The sequence below is a fragment of the Haemaphysalis longicornis genome, unplaced genomic scaffold (assembly GCF_048455015.1).
Source record: "Haemaphysalis longicornis isolate Haplotype H1 unplaced genomic scaffold, Haemaphysalis longicornis Haplotype H1 scaffold_1, whole genome shotgun sequence".
Taxonomy (NCBI): Eukaryota; Metazoa; Arthropoda; class Arachnida; order Ixodida; family Ixodidae; genus Haemaphysalis; species Haemaphysalis longicornis.
This window is the reverse complement of record NW_027526203.1, coordinates 89,530,258-89,547,366: the sequence shown is the minus strand read 5'-3', so window position 1 is coordinate 89,547,366 and position 17,109 is coordinate 89,530,258. Positions and strand designations below refer to the sequence as shown.

General features: G+C 52.9%; 1 protein-coding gene across 3 annotated transcripts in view; it reads right to left on the bottom strand.

The window, feature by feature from the left end:
* Positions 1 to 17,109, bottom strand: part of LOC144177964 (organic cation transporter protein-like) — a 326,587-nt gene that overhangs the window by 153,424 nt on the left and 156,054 nt on the right. The window lies entirely within an intron of this gene.

Genomic DNA, 17,109 nt, shown 5'->3' with positions numbered 1-17,109 from the left:
CTAAACGTAAACACATAGAGAGAAGAGCCGATGTTTGGGTGCAGCGTTTGCAGCCGACGCAGCGGCGTATTATCTTTCGACTGGTTTCAGCGCCCTCCCCCCCCCCCCCCCCCCGCGCGGCGGCGCCACTGTTGGTGAAAGTTGCGAATAGTCTCCCAAGAGATATCCAGTGATAGATCCTACGGGATTTTTTTGCAGACAAAAACGAATCCGCCACAGCCGCAGCGATAATCCGTCGGTCTTGATCTTGTTACAATCGGAAACGGTGTTGCGAAGACCGTCCCCAATATTATCTGATTTGGCCACCCCAGCCATTCGTGTTGCTTTATCGACGGGAAGCGGCCCGGCTTTGTGCATAGAACGACGCGGCAGGGACTGAAGCTGCTGCTGGACACAAGCCGCTTTCGGCGAATTCACGGTCACCCAAGCGCCCGCTGGCGAGGGCAGCCACAGTGACCGAGAGCGTCGAACGGATGTGGTGACAAAAGCGGCGCGCGGCGCCGCCCGTTTGGCAGCAATCTAAGTGCTCCTTTTCGGCTGCGAGTCGCGCATCGTGGGGACCCTTTGTTGCGGGCCCGAGACGCAGCTGTTCAACGAGCGCCCGACGCTGGATTACCAACGGGGGTCCAGGCGTCCTCTTGTCGCTTCAACCACGGGTGGTCCTAAGGACTTCGACCCCAGGAAGATTGCACCACCGAAGTCAACCTGACGCTGACCTGTGCGAGAGGAAAAAATCACGCCCACCTCCCCTCACGGGAACCCTGGTGTGATGCGACGCTGAGGGGGGGTTCAAGCGCAAGCGGACAGCAACCGTCGACCGAAAGGCCGGCGGAGAGCGGCACACCGGTCATATGCGCAGCGCGCCCGAAGGAGAGGAGACCGCGGAAGAGAGAGTACTGCACATGCGCCGGCGCCAGTATGTCTGCCGCGGCTATGACGCAACACAATACAACACAATCAACTTTAATCCAATCCAGTCCAATCCAAGCCAAGCCAAGCCAAGCCAAGCCAATCCATTCGAATTCAATCCAATGCCCCTCGCGAGAGCGGGGCATCGGAGAGGAGAGGGGGTGAGCGACGGAGAGCGCGGCAAGGAGAATGGGGGAGGGGCGGACTACAACAACGCCGTTGACGCTGCATGGACAAAGCGAGTGGATGAGATGCAGTCCCATCTAAAAATGCCTTCTGTCTGAGTGTGTGGGCGTCAATTTATATGCCACTGATTGCGTGATTGGGGCGTTCCCGAAAACAGGGGTAGAAAGGGTGAAAGGGGGCGGACCCACCCTGGTTTTTAATGTCGCGCGCGCAGGAGTGCAGAATCCTGTTACCTCAGTCAAATGCCATGTAAATTCCTGTGCATCAAGTTGCTTTCTTCGCCCTACTCGGCCCCAATGTTTGCCGCAACTCAGGACCAACGGACACCGCCACAGGTCACTCTACCAGATCCGCAACAGTCTTCAGTGGCCACTTTGGCGCGCCCACTCCGCTCGGCCCACTCCGCTCGGATCATTGCGGTAAGCTCGGATAATTCGACTTACAGGGGTCCTGGATCTACCAGTGATCCGAAAAGTTTCCCTCTGAGTTCTTGCTTCAATAAAAAGTCTCACGATCTGCCTCCGTTCTGGGTTGGGGACGCGGGACGGCATTTTTTCATGAATAAAGCCATGCAGGACGAGTTACCTGTTGTATACCATTCATAGTTATAACTTTCCAATTGTAAACAAGGACTGAAGGAACTCATGGCTTTTCATTAGCACTTTACTTACGAAGCCCAACTCTGTAATTTTGTTCTGTTTTTCCGAGGCGAAATAACCGCCGCGGTTGTTTCCACTGCTTGATAGCAACAGTAGGTTCTCCGCCCTGGCAGACCACCTGACCTCCATTGGTGGATATGGGGAACGCGACACCGCTAGCTCCCTCCTCGCGTTCCTCCGCGAAACCGGAGTTCACTTATACTTGTAATACAGTCTTTACGCCATCAGGCATACTGTCGCAATTAAAACAAAACCAACACGTTCGTCGCATAACCAGCAATGGTTCAGTCGTGTGTGAAGCGTTATCGCAGGCTTCGTTAAGCGTTAGTTTTTTTTTTTTTTATAGTCAATAAGATGACAACAGAAGGAGCGCCACACAAGATATGAGGATGAATGGCGCCTTTCGCCGTGTTAAATGCATGCCACACGTGTTTGGCCGCTGCCACCAATCATGATGCTCGCTCAGAACACCGCGCAAGGCGCCGCCGGGCGCTACATTCGAGAGAAACGAAGCTCTGCCGCGCTGCGGCCGAGATAGAGAAAACCGGTATGCATTACTGACCTAGAACGCGCATACGCCCTTAGCTATCTCGACAGCAGGCGCCCGGCCGGACGGCGTCGCGCCTATAGGTCTGTGCGCGCGTCTCCCTTGGTCTCTTTTATTTTGTGGCCAACAGTACGTAATTCACGGTAACCTTACAGACAACCGATTCCTTTTCCTAAAAGAGGGAGGCAGGCAGGTGATGAAAATAAAGTCAACAGTTTTTTTTTTTAATTAAGCAGGCAGGCAGCAAGCTTTACGTGAAGACGACCTGTAGAGTGAGGTAATGCGCCGAGGGAAACGCAGAATGAGTGGTAATTATTCATGCCGGTGGCTTATTAATTACCTAAAATTGAAAAATTAACTTTTTGGTGGCTGCAGTAAGCAAGCATGTTTGTATTGAAACGTTAGGCACAATCGTGTTCTTACGCAGTTTCATTTGGTAGACTCCTTCGTGCGTATCCGCATCGCGAGATATCCAACGGCGAAGTTTAATCGCCTTTCGCGTGATTGCGCAGGTCAGACAGCGGCGGCTGGCGCAAAGCTCCTCCCTTTTGTTCTGTTCTTCGATAGCGGTTCCGCCTTCTGCAGATTGCGAGAGCACCCGCCAAGACTAAAAGGGTGGCAGTTATCGCTTTCGCCTATGCCTCCAGCAACTATCAAACTAAAACCGTCCACAGCAGGCACGTTATACAATGGAGGAGCATTGCGCTGGTCTTTACTCTCTAGCATGAGTAATCACGCAAACGGCAATTAAACTTCGCAGTTCGGTCTCTCGGAGTACGAAAGCCCAAGAAGAATTCTGCCAAATTAAACTGCGTAGAAACAAGATTGCGTCAAACTCTTGAGTGCAAACATGCTTGCTTACTGCAGCCTCTAAAAAGTTGATTGATTGATTGATTGATAGCAGGGTTTAACGCGCCGACGCAACGCAGGCGACGAGGCGCGCCGTAGTGGAGGGCTCCGGATTTGTTTTCACCACCTGGGGATCTTTAACGTGCGCCGAAGTCTCGTACACACGGGCGTTTTTGCTTTTCGCCTCCATCAGAAAAGCGGCCGCGCGGCCGAGAATCGAACCCGCGACCTCGTGCTCAGCAGCAAAACGCCTTAGCCATTTAGATACCGCGGCGGGTAGCCTCTGAAAAGTTGATTATTCCAATTTAGTTAATTATGCCGCCGACATCAATATTTACCACCTAATTGTGTGTCCCTCTTGGCGCATAACCTTACCGAAGCAGTGGTCTTGACGGATATCTAAGCGTCTAATTTTTAAAAAAATCCCTCGACTTTGATCACCCTCTATATGGAGCAGTGGACTGCATGTTACCGGCTTTCTTAATTTCTAAAAATTACTGTGTATAGTGTTTCCATAAGATCAATAATAATGCGCGCAGATATTGCTAAGTCCCGTGGCACGCACACAACACTGCTCTCCTGCGATAACTGATCACCACCTGCTTTAAGACACAGTGCCAGCAAGGTCTGCTTTCCCGACGTAGCCAGCTACGCACGTGCAATCGGAGGCTTATGATATTTGCCAATGCCACCCATACACGCGTGCGGAAGCGAGGAAACCGTTTTAAATTACGTGCGAAGGTATCAGTGTCAATGTTGCTGACCAGGCGGTGCTTGTCGTATCCCTGTGTGCACTGTGTGTATCTTCTCTTTGGTTTAAATGGAAACTTCAACACGACAGCAACCAGCAGATAAGAACTGTGTGGTCTTTTGGAGAAAGCCACAGTCAATGAATATCCTATGTTGTTGAAGACCTTTGAGTAGATGAGCATGTTAGTGTGCTAGATGTTGAAAAAACAATTTTGCCCTAAACATCTGTACACAAGTCTTGCTAAACCTAAAACCGTGCCACCCATTTATCTACAGGTACCAGCTGTGTCAGCAGTGCTATACAGGAGACCAGCAGGCAACACAAAACGATGCACCATGCATGCTACCAGTCTGAAAATAAGGATCAATGGCTGGATGATCAGGTGTGCAAGATGAGGCAGGCATGCCGCAGCCTCTGAAAAACACCACCAGTCTAGCTAGAAGGGTCCCTCCCCCCCCCCCCTACAACCACATCTTCCCAAGAAAAGCAAAAGGGCTTTGGGAGAGGTTGATTGCTGCCCACGATATGTTAACAGTAAGAAAAAGTCCCGTAGATTCCGCCGCACAATGATGAAAAAAAAAACTGGTGAGAAGAATGCCTTTAAATTCCATGGAAGATGTTTGTAGGGCTTCTGACGCCTTTTGTCATACGGGCGGACAGGAGATCGGGAGATAAGATGCGCTGGCTGAGATACTGCGCGCACTTCTCTCAATGGCCGCCGCCGTAATTGGTTTTTCTCGGGAGCAGTGCGGCTCCCGTTTTGGACGCCTCGGCTACAACGCGCCGTAGCGTCCCTCGGGGGCCACACGTGTTACTCTTGCAGTGACTAGGACAGGACGGCGACTTTTGTAAGCGCCACCCCCGCTTCTCGTTGTGGACACCGGCCTAATGGAAAGTTGGAAGCCCGGCTCCCGATAAGATGCCTCGGAAGGGCGCGCACAATAAGACGCCGCTTCGGAGTTGCGTGCATCGGGGCTATGTGCGAGCCTTGTAGGCGACTTTTGTGAGAACGCGGCGCCTGATGGCCGCTCTTGCCGTAAGAAACTTGCTTGGCCGATGGTACCGGGTTTTCGTGTGTGCGCCACGTCTGGGAGATGCGACGAGGGGCGGGAATTTGCTGGGGCACGTTCAGCTCCACCATTGGTGGATTTGAGAGGTCGGCCTGACCAATCATATCGGCTAAAAATAAATCCAAGGTAATGAGAAATAAGCATGCCAAAAGCGTCTTCTCAAGCTTAGGAAACTAAACGCTAGAGGAAGGAAAATATAACTACCTCGAACAGAGGGGTAGTGGTGACCCCAACTACGAAAGAGAAATCCCGCGCAGATTAGGTATGGGCTGCGGGGCACTCGCCAAGTACTCATAATAATGAAAACTAGGCTGGCTGTGTCACTCAAACAAAAACAAAATTAGCGCCCTTCCGCTCTGTGAAGAAGATGACCTGCGTTGCTGGGTGCCCTCTAAGGACCGCATAAAACAAAACACGTTTGTTTGTAATTTTTGATGTCGCGTAATCACACTAAATGGGTTGAAAGAAACTACGAGGGAATCGAGCTTTAGTCTGACAAATACGGAGCTGCCTGTCGCACTCCGCGTCGTTGTCATCACACTGTTTGTGTAACACACCAACGCAATCCACTGGACAACTGACGACACCGTAGCGTGGCATTGGATCGTCTGACACCCACATTTAAACCTCCTGCCAGCACAACGGACTGTTCATCGCCGGCTACCGGTCACGTGTGCGTGCTAAGAAGGGAAAGAAACCGCTGGAAATGTGGCTGTGAAGGCCTTTAAGCTGAAGAAGTAGTATTTGCGAACTTCAGCATTCCAAACGGGCAAGTTGCCGTTCATCCTGGATGGATTCGCAGGTACTCCAAGAGCTGGAACTTGATTAGGCAACGGCGGCGGCAGCAGCCTTCTGTGGTTTTCCCGCCTATTCGCTTTTCTGTTCCGGCAGACGATTCTTAGATTTTCGCTCTTCCTCCCAGCGAACGGCATGCGTCCATCACTAGCGAGTTAAACCTGGAAGGCCTCGACGTTCATTCTAGAGGACAAGCGTGACGGTCTTTTGCCCTCCCCTGTCATAGCCATGTTGCTGCCTGTGTGACACACCAAGCCAGACTCAAACCACGTGATTACGGAGGACCGCTGATAGGGCGCATTGAGCCAACAGTCTTCCATGTTTAAGCCTCACGTGAACACAGCGGGCATGTCATCGGAAGCGCAGATGTGCCTGCACGTCCCAATCCTTCCACCCCCATTCCGGGCACGAATAAACCGGCAACCGGTGGTGGGCACCCGCCGCGGTGCCTCAGTGGCTAAGGCGCTGTTCTGCTGAGCATGAACTCACGGGTTCGATTCTCGGCCGCCGCGGCAGCAAAAACGTCCGCGTGTACGAGACTTCGGCGGACGTTAAAGATCCCCTGGTGGTCAAAATTAATCCGGAGGCCTCCACTACCGCGCGCCTCATCACCTGCGTTGCGTCGGTGCATTAAACCCGACAATCAATCAATCAATCAATCAATCAATCAATCAATCAATCAATCAATCAATCAATCAATCAATCAATCAATCAATCAATCAATCAATCAATCAATCAATCAATCAATCAATCGGTGATGGGCAGACATTGAGGCGTGAAATACACGTGCTAAAATGTCGTTAGGAAAGCCTTTCAAGCTGAAGTAGAACTATGGGCTTACGCTGGCGTTCCAACTGAGCGAATGGCTCGTCAACCGGGAGGTATTCGCAGCTACATTGCAGGGTGGAATTTGAGGCGGCAGCGGTGGCGGCGGCTTTCGGTGGTTTTGCCCCCATTCGCGCTTGTGGTGAAATTTGCGCTTCCGCCATAATCTGAGCACGGCGTTACCGCCGCTCTCAGCCGACTGCGCAACCTGTAAAAGAGGCACGGGTGTTGGCGAGGGAAATAATAGGGGGTTACCGGTGGCGCGGAGAGCCCGGGAGCGGCGCTGAGTAAACCGGGTTCACAGGAAGGGAAACAGTGAGGGGGCGTGTTAGGCATACACTGCTTCGCAGTAAATGTACAACGAGTGCATACTACCGTTTATGGCATGCGGATATGAAACTTCGCTCGTTATTAGACGACTAGCCAGCAAACGCAGGTCGGCTCGACGGGAAATGCCACGACTCATGTTAGGAGAAACACTGAGGTACAGGAAACGACCTTGCTTTATCGGAAGAAACTCGAGTTGACGATATTGTCACGAAGCCAAAGATGACTCAGTTGTGTTGAAGGAAAAACAAGTTTATTGGAGCGAACTTGTGCTCCCCTAACAGCTCAAAGAATACACAGATGGCGAAGCAGCAGTCAACAAAGTGACGCGCGCAAGCGAGCGTCGGTAAGTCGACTGCCGCGGCGTCTGCATTTATGTCTTGGCGTGAGTGTTTCTCCAACCGTCCAATTACATCCAGAACACTGTAGATCAAATAAGGTTATTCTAGGCTGGTGACGTTAGTTCGAAAGGCTCTCCCTATCAAAGCAGATAACACATGCGGCATAAAAATAAAGAATGGAACACGCGCCCCACTTGGATTATGCATAACACAGAAAACACAGCCCGGCTCAGCCGGTCGGCAAAAACTAAACATAAATAAACAAACCCAATGCATGGTTCGTGGCACAAATCATAGACGGCTTAGCTGGAGGAAGACGAAGAAGACGACACAGAATAGGCGGACCCTACCCTACTCTGGTGATTTTCTCGTTCTTTACAAATTTTACCGAACTGTCATTGCTTCGAGGTTTATAAGCGACCATCTGGCACCTGAGCTTCACGTTCGGAGGGCGCTGCGGCGCCTCCCGGCCTCTCCGGTGAGCATCTTGCCAAGTGCCCGGCAGTTAGGCTTCGGCCGCCGCGACCGCCTGCGTGCCCAACATCGGGCGAAGATGGAAGCCGGCGCAGCATCAACAGCAGCTACGTCGCTGCCAACGATTGGTATGTCAACTGTAGTGCCTGCACAAGTCACCTCTCCACTACTTGGAAGTAATCAGATGGACAATATGGTGCAGTATACTGAACAGCGGCTAACCTCGGCGCCCCAGGTGATGACTGTGCCGCCTCCTGATCATTGCCCGATGGACGTAACAGTGCAGACACCACGGTCACCCTCAGAGCCTGGGACGTCAACCGCTTCCAAAAGGCTACCAGGACGGCAAAAACATCGCCGTCTCACCGGCGGGGGGGAGGGAGGAAACGACCTCGTACATGAGTCCATGTCATCCCACTTATCATACAAGATGATAATCAAGCCCAAGTGCAACTTCGGCATGTCCAGCCTCCCCATACGCATCATTCAGCGTACCTTGGACGTCTACCTTCATGTAAGTGAACCTACACTGCCCCACGAACACCATTTCCATCTGGGTGCATAGTATGCAAGATGTCAGCCTTCTACAATCTCTGCGAACAATTGACGCATCTGAAGATCTGACTGTACCGGTGCAGGCCTACCTCTCTTCAGGCACAGACCTTCGACGGTACGTTGTTTCTGGCGTGGATGCTGGAGAAGACCCGGCCACCCTTTACACGACCTGAAGTGCTCTACGCACCGCGTGGTTGCTGCCCGTTACCTTGGTAAAGGGCTTTCTTGACTTGTAACACTAAGTGGACCCTCCGATCCACCGCCTCGCATGTACTACTATGGATGCGTCCTTCACGTTCGCCAGTACCGTCCATCTGCAGTGTAATCTTACAAATGCCTCCGCCCCGTTCATATGAAGGCTTCATGCGAATACACTGCTGCAGGAGTGGCGGAAACAACGACATCGCAGTTCATTTGTGGACTTTGCAAGACAAACGATCATCAAATTACCTGTCCACTGTGCCCCATCAAGCGGAAGGCTACAGCGCAGATGCGACAACGCCGGACCGTACAACTCGCTACTTCACGTCACCAACCGAACGTCACCACAATTGAAGTATCAAATCGTTACGCAGCGCTGTCGACCGACATTACAGAAGACCAATAGTATAGAATTGACAAACCTGACCCAAAGCGCAAACCCACTTACAGTGAAGTCACTCGTAGTAAGAGTCGCCCTTCACGCACCCTTATGGACGCGACCCTGGCCGAAGAGACTGAAACACAGGACGCGTTAGATCAACGCCTGGCCACATTGGAGGCCGAAATTCAGCGCATCCGGAGAAGACGTGCCATACTGTCTCAGCGACACAACCAGCAGCGCTCACCGGCTCCACCTGTCCCACAATCGTCTTTCACGACTTCACCTGCCACACCACCGTCTTTCCCGGTGCACACAAGAGAGACCCTGATGACACCACAGCAGCTCCTGATGTTCGTGTCCAAGCAGCTACAGCATTTGGCTTCGGTGCCCGCGGCTCATCTCTCGCGATGACTAGCACCGTAGGGCCTATACACCTGTCTTGTGTTCTCCAGTGGAACTGTAGGGGCTGAACTGCTGAACTAAGCTCGGTGAACTGCAATACCGCATGCGCATTGGCCAATTATCTGCATGGGCCCTCTTGCTACAAGAAAGAAAGTGCGCTCCGCAAATATCGGAGTTCAGTGTACATACGTCGCCAAGCATTCGGGACCGCCGGGATGTGCGTCCGGACCTCCCCTGGCAAAGCAATCGTATACGTATGTTACCACTTGCCACAAGCCCAGGTCCCTCTTCCAGTGTGGTGCACGGCTTGGCAAGAGGTGGTCGCTGTGCGAGTTTGCGTATCGCACTCAAAGGTGATTCTTGTATCTTATTACGCTCGACCGAGCAGTGATCAAGCCAGTCGAATTCGGTTAGGCTGACTTTCGCATCTCCACCACAACTTCCCTAATGCTCCGCATGGATCCTGGGGCTACCCGAGGAACAGCTGTAGAGGTCAGCTGATTGAAGACACATTTAGGGGGGCGAACTTTTAACTCCTAAATGATGTTCTTAGCCCCACTCGTCGGCAAACACACCCTCGCACACCGTCTTACTCTGAGGGCACGATGCGCCCTCGTTGCAGTTGGAGCTAGACTGCTGGGCGAGTGATCACCATGCAATTTATATTAGGCTTGCTGCAGGCCCGGTGCCGCCACTTCGTCGACGCTGCCAGGTCATCGATTGGGATGAGTTCAGAACCCTGCTTTCCGCACTCGAACAAGGCACTGATGACTCGATTTCTATCCTACAAAGCGCACTGCATGCATCAAGGCACATCTCTTGCGTAGATGAAGCCCGTCCTATGCCTTGCCTTCATCTGCTCCGATTGTGGGCCGCCCGCCGCGCGTAAATGACTGCGGCCCGCCAACCGTCATCTGAGAGTGCCAAGATCCACCTTAATCACCTCACAGCCCAAGCCCGACAACATGAACGCCGTCTTTCCAGGGCTCGCTGGATGGATTGGTGTTCTTCACTGGGTCCCTCAACAAACACAGCCTCGATATGGCGCACGTTTCAGGCAATGGAACGAGGCCGCAAGCCGCAGAACCCCTTGGACAATGTTTACCTTGCATCAGGTTTCTCCTTGCAAGAATTTGCGGAGGAGGCATCGAAGGGTTTTTCCCCAATTATGACAAGCCTCCTCCGACCTTTGGTGGACCTTCACCCCTTCCCCTTGAGGCAGGCCGACCCCTTACTATGGAAGAGGCAGCTGGTCTTCTTTCTTTCTTCCGCATGCCGGAACTGTTGGCAGCTATCGACGCAGCAGGAACACATAAGGCACCGGGCCCCAATGGCATATAGTACAAAGTGTATAAGAACTCCACAGAGAAGTCTCTTCGGGTCATACTGACCATTATAAACGGAGCTTGGGCCTCTGGATGCGTACCCACTTTCTGGAAGCACGCAGAAATCATAGGCGTCCCGAAAGCAGGAAAACCACCGGATAGGCTCATAAATCTACGGCCGATTGCTCTGACATGTACCTTATGCAAGCTGGCTGAGCGTGTGCTAGCCTCAAGGCTCACAGGGTGGCTTGAGGGCATGGGTTGGTACCATCCCTCTCATATCGGCTTTCGGCCCCACATCAGCGCAGAGGATGGCCTTGAAGTGTTCTCTACTTCCGTACTCATAGGAGGACGCACTTGTAGTATTCGTCTATTCTTGGCCTAGATGTGAAGAAAGCGTACGACAATGTGAGCCGCCAAGCAATCCTACAGATTCTAAGCTGGCTTGGGTGCCTGGCGCCTGTGGTGTCCTTTATAGAGTCGTTTTTAACACGCCGCACATTTTCAAAAAAAGTTTCAGGACAGGCGGTGGGCTCCTTTCCAACATGCCGCGGGGTACAACAAGGCTCGGTCCTGGCACCCATACTGTTCAACCTTGCCCTTCTCCCGCTCGCTTGGATAGTAGGTGCACTGAAAGATCTAAAATCTATGCGGATGACATCGCGCTCTGGTCGACACTTCCAGACATTGCGGATAAAGAACACGCTCTTCAGAGAGCTTTAAATACGGTTGACACGTGGTGCAAACGCGTGGGGCTCATGCTATCCCGAGATAAGACCGTGTTACTTATCGTCGGCAATCGAAGGGCTCGTCAAAAACTGCAAAACCCACCCATTTTACTAAATCTTAATGGCGAGCCAGTGACGTAAGTTACTTGTCACCGCATCCTTGGCCTGGACGTTGCGGTCTCCGGCTGAGCTACGCCATGGCTCCGGGAAGCTCGCCGGCGCGCCCTTCAACTGCTACATCTAGTTCGCCGGGAGGAGCTCGCACAGAGATGGCTCGGCTTCTTACACGTGCAATCCTGCAGCCACGTATCACATACCAGGCTCAGTCTCAGTACATGACGAGGGCGGAGTGGGATCGTCTAGAGGCCATCAATAGAGAATCTATGAGGACTGTTACCTGCCTTTCTCGCTTAACGCCCATCTCTACACTACAGAAAGAAGCTGGCCTTAACACGATAGATGAGTTGGTTCACCAGCGGCGACAGGCACCATCTCTTAAAGCGCAGGTGTGCACATCTGTAGCTGCTTTAAGGTGGTATATGGCCTCCAAACTAACACGCCGCCAGATTCCTCTCGAGAACCTCCTCCTTGGACCCGAATATTAATTACTGACTGCAAGCCTATGGGTCGGTCAATCCGTGTCGCGCTGCAACTGCCATCCAGTGCTGGCCAAGATACGTTTTACGTCGACGCCAGTATTTCAGGAAGCCTTATTACCACAGCCGTCGTAAACCAAGCCTTGCAATTTTGTCAAACCTGCCATTGCAATTTTGTCAAACCTGTAGAGGCCCCCGACAACACTTGCTGAGCTCAAAGCGATTTTCGACACCTTGACGGCTATTGAGCTGCTAAGGCCAGACTAATCGCAACCTGTCAACATCTTTACGGATTCAATGCAAGCAATCCGAGACCTCCGTAAAGTACTTCATCAAGTGTCAATGTCCCAAACCATCCACGCGAATGCTGCGGCCCTCAGTTTCAGAGTGAAGATTACTTGGGCCCAGAGGACGTTGACGCCTGGACAGCAACAGGCGGATGCGGCGACTCGTATACCTCCCACGATGCATCCACTGCCCTTATTTACAGTTGACGCAATGTCAAAGTTGGCCATCGACAAAGAAGACTTTCAGCGCTCCACACGCGCACTTATTCCACCGGGTGGATCAAACCTCCTGGTGGGCTCACCCGCCGTGAGGAGGTTTCGCTACGAAGGATTCGCGTCGGGGCTGCTCTTACACCAGCTGTCACCCACACCTGGCCCCCAGAACGACGGGCTACATTTGGCCGGACATGCCCATTTTGCACCACGTCGGCATCGACCGCAGACATTCACCATCTTCTGTAGACTTGCCGTGGCCTCCAACATTCCCGACAGAAAGTACTGCATAGTGTCGGACTGAACCCAGGCCGGGTGCCCTACTACAGACGCTGGCTCTTTCGGCCGTATCCCCGGAGCCTTTAAGACTTTCTCAGTGAAAAATTTCTGTTTGCATACATTTAGACACACTCGCCACCCCCCCCCCCGTATGATGCTGCAGAGCAAACTCTCGCAATTAAAAAAATACAGAAAAAGAAATGGACTTGGGCTGGCCATGTAGTGAGACAAATCGACAACCGGCGGAGAATTTTGGTAACAGAGTGGATACCAAAAGATGGGTCTAGAATAAGTGGAAGAATATTAACCCGATGGAGGAATGAAATAAAGAAATTGGGGGGTAAACTGTGGACTCGGGCCGTGTAGGTCAGGAGCAGTTGGAGGTCAAAGGGATAGGCTTTCGTCCTGCAGTGAACCTAGTAGGCTGATGATGATGATGATAAGGCGGTACTTATTTAATAGTGTTACAACGCGTGACTGCGGCGAGTGCTTTTTTATGCATGAGGGAAACAGGATGCTGAACTTAGCTGTTTGCACAATAAATTCACTCTTTACTCTCACCAACTCGTTCTCTGTTTGCTCAACCTGACTGCATTGAAACGCTTAGTCATGGCTTCAGTATTGCGTACAGCTGCTGCAGTAACACCTGTAACTGGGCAGGATACCACTACAACCGTTGTAGACTCACGAGGACGTCACTGAATGGCAAGCATGCCAGTGGTAGCTTCTTAGAGGCATATAACTTCGTCAGTACTGTTATGACCTCACTGCGGACCCGGCGCTCCCAAGTTCGAACCTCTCCGCTAATTAGCGCGTTCGTTGGTATCGGCTAGCGCCACGTGTCAATCCGCATTGAATACAGCGGTTCATCAACCCTGCGTAAACCATGCGCCTTCACCTCCCAGAGACTTCAGCGCAAACGAGTAGGCGTGTTCGGGCACGCGACTTCTTGAGCCATCACCGCCCAGTGGATTCAGATGAAATAGCAAAGGAGGAGGTGCGGGCCCTGAAACCGTAAAACGGCGAACAGCGTGAATCAAGCACCCAGGCGCGCCTCGTACTTGGGGAAAAAGGGTCTTCTCGTACCGGCGGCGCCATCGCCTCCTCCTCCTCGTGGTCGCGCGGCCTATCCGTCATTGGTCACGTGGGCAAGAAACCAGAACGGCTTCGCGCGATGTCGGTGCTAGTGGGTACGGGGAGGGCCGACCCGAGCCCAGCTCCGTCGCCTAGGAGATACGTTTGGTAGCGTGGTGTGAAGTGAGCGGCCAGCCGCTCTTGCAGCCGTGAAGTCCAGAAGCCGTAGGCTAACGTAACTGTTTACTTCATAGCGAGAGGTAAGCCGAAGCCAAAGAACAGTGCCCCGACGGGCGAGGTTGCAATACTGGACTCGAGCATAGTGACAGCATTGATTAACTGCTCAAACAGGAATGGATCTACAGCGCTTGGGCAAGGTCTATTTATACCCAAAAGCGCCAACGGTCAAAACAAGCGTTCCCTCTAGATTCTGCACACGCCATGAACGTCACAGACACACACAACACGGTCAAAACAAGCGTTCTCTCTAGATTGTACACACGCAACGAACGTCACAGACACACACAACACTCTTCGTGAGTTCGTGAGCAGTCGGTAGCAGCGGCGTACGCTGATCCCGACAGAGGGGAGAGAGGAGGACTCCGCTGCGGTCTTCCGTGTGCTTGGGCAAGTCTTGATTGATTGATTGATTGATTGATTGATTGACTGATTGTAGGGTTTAACGTGCCGACGCAACGCAGGCGATGAGGCGCGCCGAAGTGCTCCGGATTAAGTTTGACCACCTGGGGATCTTTAACGTGCACCGAAATCTCGTACACACGAGCGTTTTTGCTTTTCAACTCCATCAGAAAAGCGGCCGCCACGGCCGGGAATCGAACCCGCGACCTCGTGCTCAGCAGCGCAACGCCTTAGCCACTGAGCCACCGCGGCGGGTCTTGGGCAAGTCTCGGCGCGCCTTCGCCGGCAACCGCCGAAGTTTGAAACGCGTCGAAAGCGAAGTGTCTCACCTGGGCTTGTCGAGACGAGAAAATATGAGTCACCGACACGGTGGGGCTAGTTTGAAAGGCGCACGTAGTGCAGGCTGCGCCGCACAGCCGAGGAGTATTGAAGCGAAGCCCAGCGGCGCTCAATCATAACAGCTTTTCTCTCGGGGTCCGAGATGACGATGGATAAGGGCCTTCAACCGTTCTCCAGAGGGATGCTTTCGGAGAGAAGTGCTCGCCAGATGCTCGACTCCAGGCCTGGGCTGTACGAAACCGTGCTGGAGCCTCACCGGGGGCGGTCACTGGACGAATAGCGGCCCGCCAAGAACGTTTCTGGCTTGGTCAGGGAAGCAACAGAACAACACAAGACACAATCGCATCGCCGGCAAGTGCAAAGGCAAATCCACACTGAAGCTCTACCAGGCTTTTAGTTGCGAGAAAATACGGTAATAGCTAACTACACTAATTATGTTTTAGCCCAGCAGTACTTTAGACAAGCACACAAAGCTGAAAGGTGACATTTCGCGTGATTGGAAATGTCCCACACAAAAGAAATGTAATCGTAAAGGGCGAAACCTACATCAGGCAAAATAATGCAAGCGAGAAAGTCAGGCGTCTAAGGCCACTTCTCGCACTGAGAACTGCGATTGAGCTTTCCCCTTTTTCAATCGCACCGTAGTTGCGCCCGCTCTCTGAAAGCGACTGCGACCGGTCGAGAGGACATCGGCCTTCTTCCGAGGCGTATCTCGAGCGCGCGGAGAAAATTGCTGTAATTTCCACTGCTCGAGCAAGGCGTGCGCTTTCGTTCTCGGCCGCTCCGACGTCCGCTGAGACCCGGCGCAAAGCGTGCGAGCGGCGCTGCCATTCGGCAGGCCCGCATAGCAGCTCTTGTCCCATTTTTTTACGACACTCTCGGTGAGCGAGCACCAGAGGGTGTTTTCGCTCTTGTTTCCGGCTGTCAAGGCCAAGCTGGGTACAGGCGACCCGGTCTCAGAAGACGGCTCCACCCCAGGCGACACCGGAATGACTACGAGCTGAGTCCATCAATGTTTCTCTGGTCATGAAACTCCCGGCCAATTTTCGTACGGGGACAAAGGCCACCGCGAGGGGCGCCACCGCAGATCGGACGGCATCGGGCGGCCGCCGCTGCTCTGTAGCCAGACCGGCAGGCAGGAACGCAGTAGTAGCATTCCCGTTCGCACCAAATTTTTTCGCCACTCACAAAATTTGAACGGCCCACGACATGTAAAGCGGCAGCGTACTGCTGATAAGGCGGCGAGGGTCTGTTTTATCTTCCTCCGTGGTCCGTTCTCTGCCAAACGCGCTCTGACCACGCCCCGGGTGCCTTCCGATCAACACCAGCGCCACAGCGCGGCAGCGTACGAAACTTTCCCATAGCGTGACGGCGAAGTTGCATGACCAGAAAGACATTGAAGGACTCTGCTACGAGGTTGGCTGGCCGTAGCTCGACATCGAGTATCTGAGTTGGAGGTAGAACGCTAGCGACTCGCTCAGTGGCGGCGTCGTTGTTAAGCTTAGCTCCCCCGTGAAAACCGTTCAGTGTCTCGACTGCTGGCTCTGCCACAGCGTTGCTCGGTTCGGAACTCGCGTCCGGAGAAACAACCGCCGTTTCAACGCACTCGTGTTGCCCCCTTTCGCTAACATCGCGTTTTAGGCTTTCCCGCGGAACGTCGTCAGCGAGCGAACTGCGCGCGTTCGGGTCGGTAGCCGCTTTCAAGGCCTTCCGTGAACCTAAGCACCCCGAAAATGCCGCCGACACATCTCCGCTCACATTAGTGGCCTACACACAGTGTACTTACGCTGTCCTCTGTCCTGAGCCTCCAGAAATGCCCCATCCTCGCTATCTGTCTGAGTTTCGCCGTTCCTCTTAGGGGTGACGACATTTTCGTTACTTGAACGCTTCGCAGCGAGCTCAGCTGATTCTTTGCTCGGCAGTTTCTCGAAATTGTACCCTTTGTCGCGTAACGGCTGATCCGACCTGTTCGAGAATAGGCACCTGCATTCCGGGAGAAGTTGTGGGGATACTGCCGCCTGCGTGACAAGTTCACCAAACGTACCTCCGATGCTGACCTTGGCAATCGGCAGGCGCACGTTTCCTGCTGCTACGGCCTGCTTCACCCCAACACACTGTCCCGTCAGCTGATCCGTATCAACGTACGAAGGTTGGACCATGTTTACCGTCACCGCGGAGTCGTGAAGAACTCGACACGGTGTACCGTTGACCACTAGCTCACGTACGTACAGCTCTAGAAACTGCCTGATGTCCTCACTCTGATCTAGCATGTGAAAAACGAGTTTTCCCTTCTTTCAACTCGCAGCGAAATGTCCCGTCTCACCGCAGTTGTAATACGCAGCTTGTCTGCGCGCTT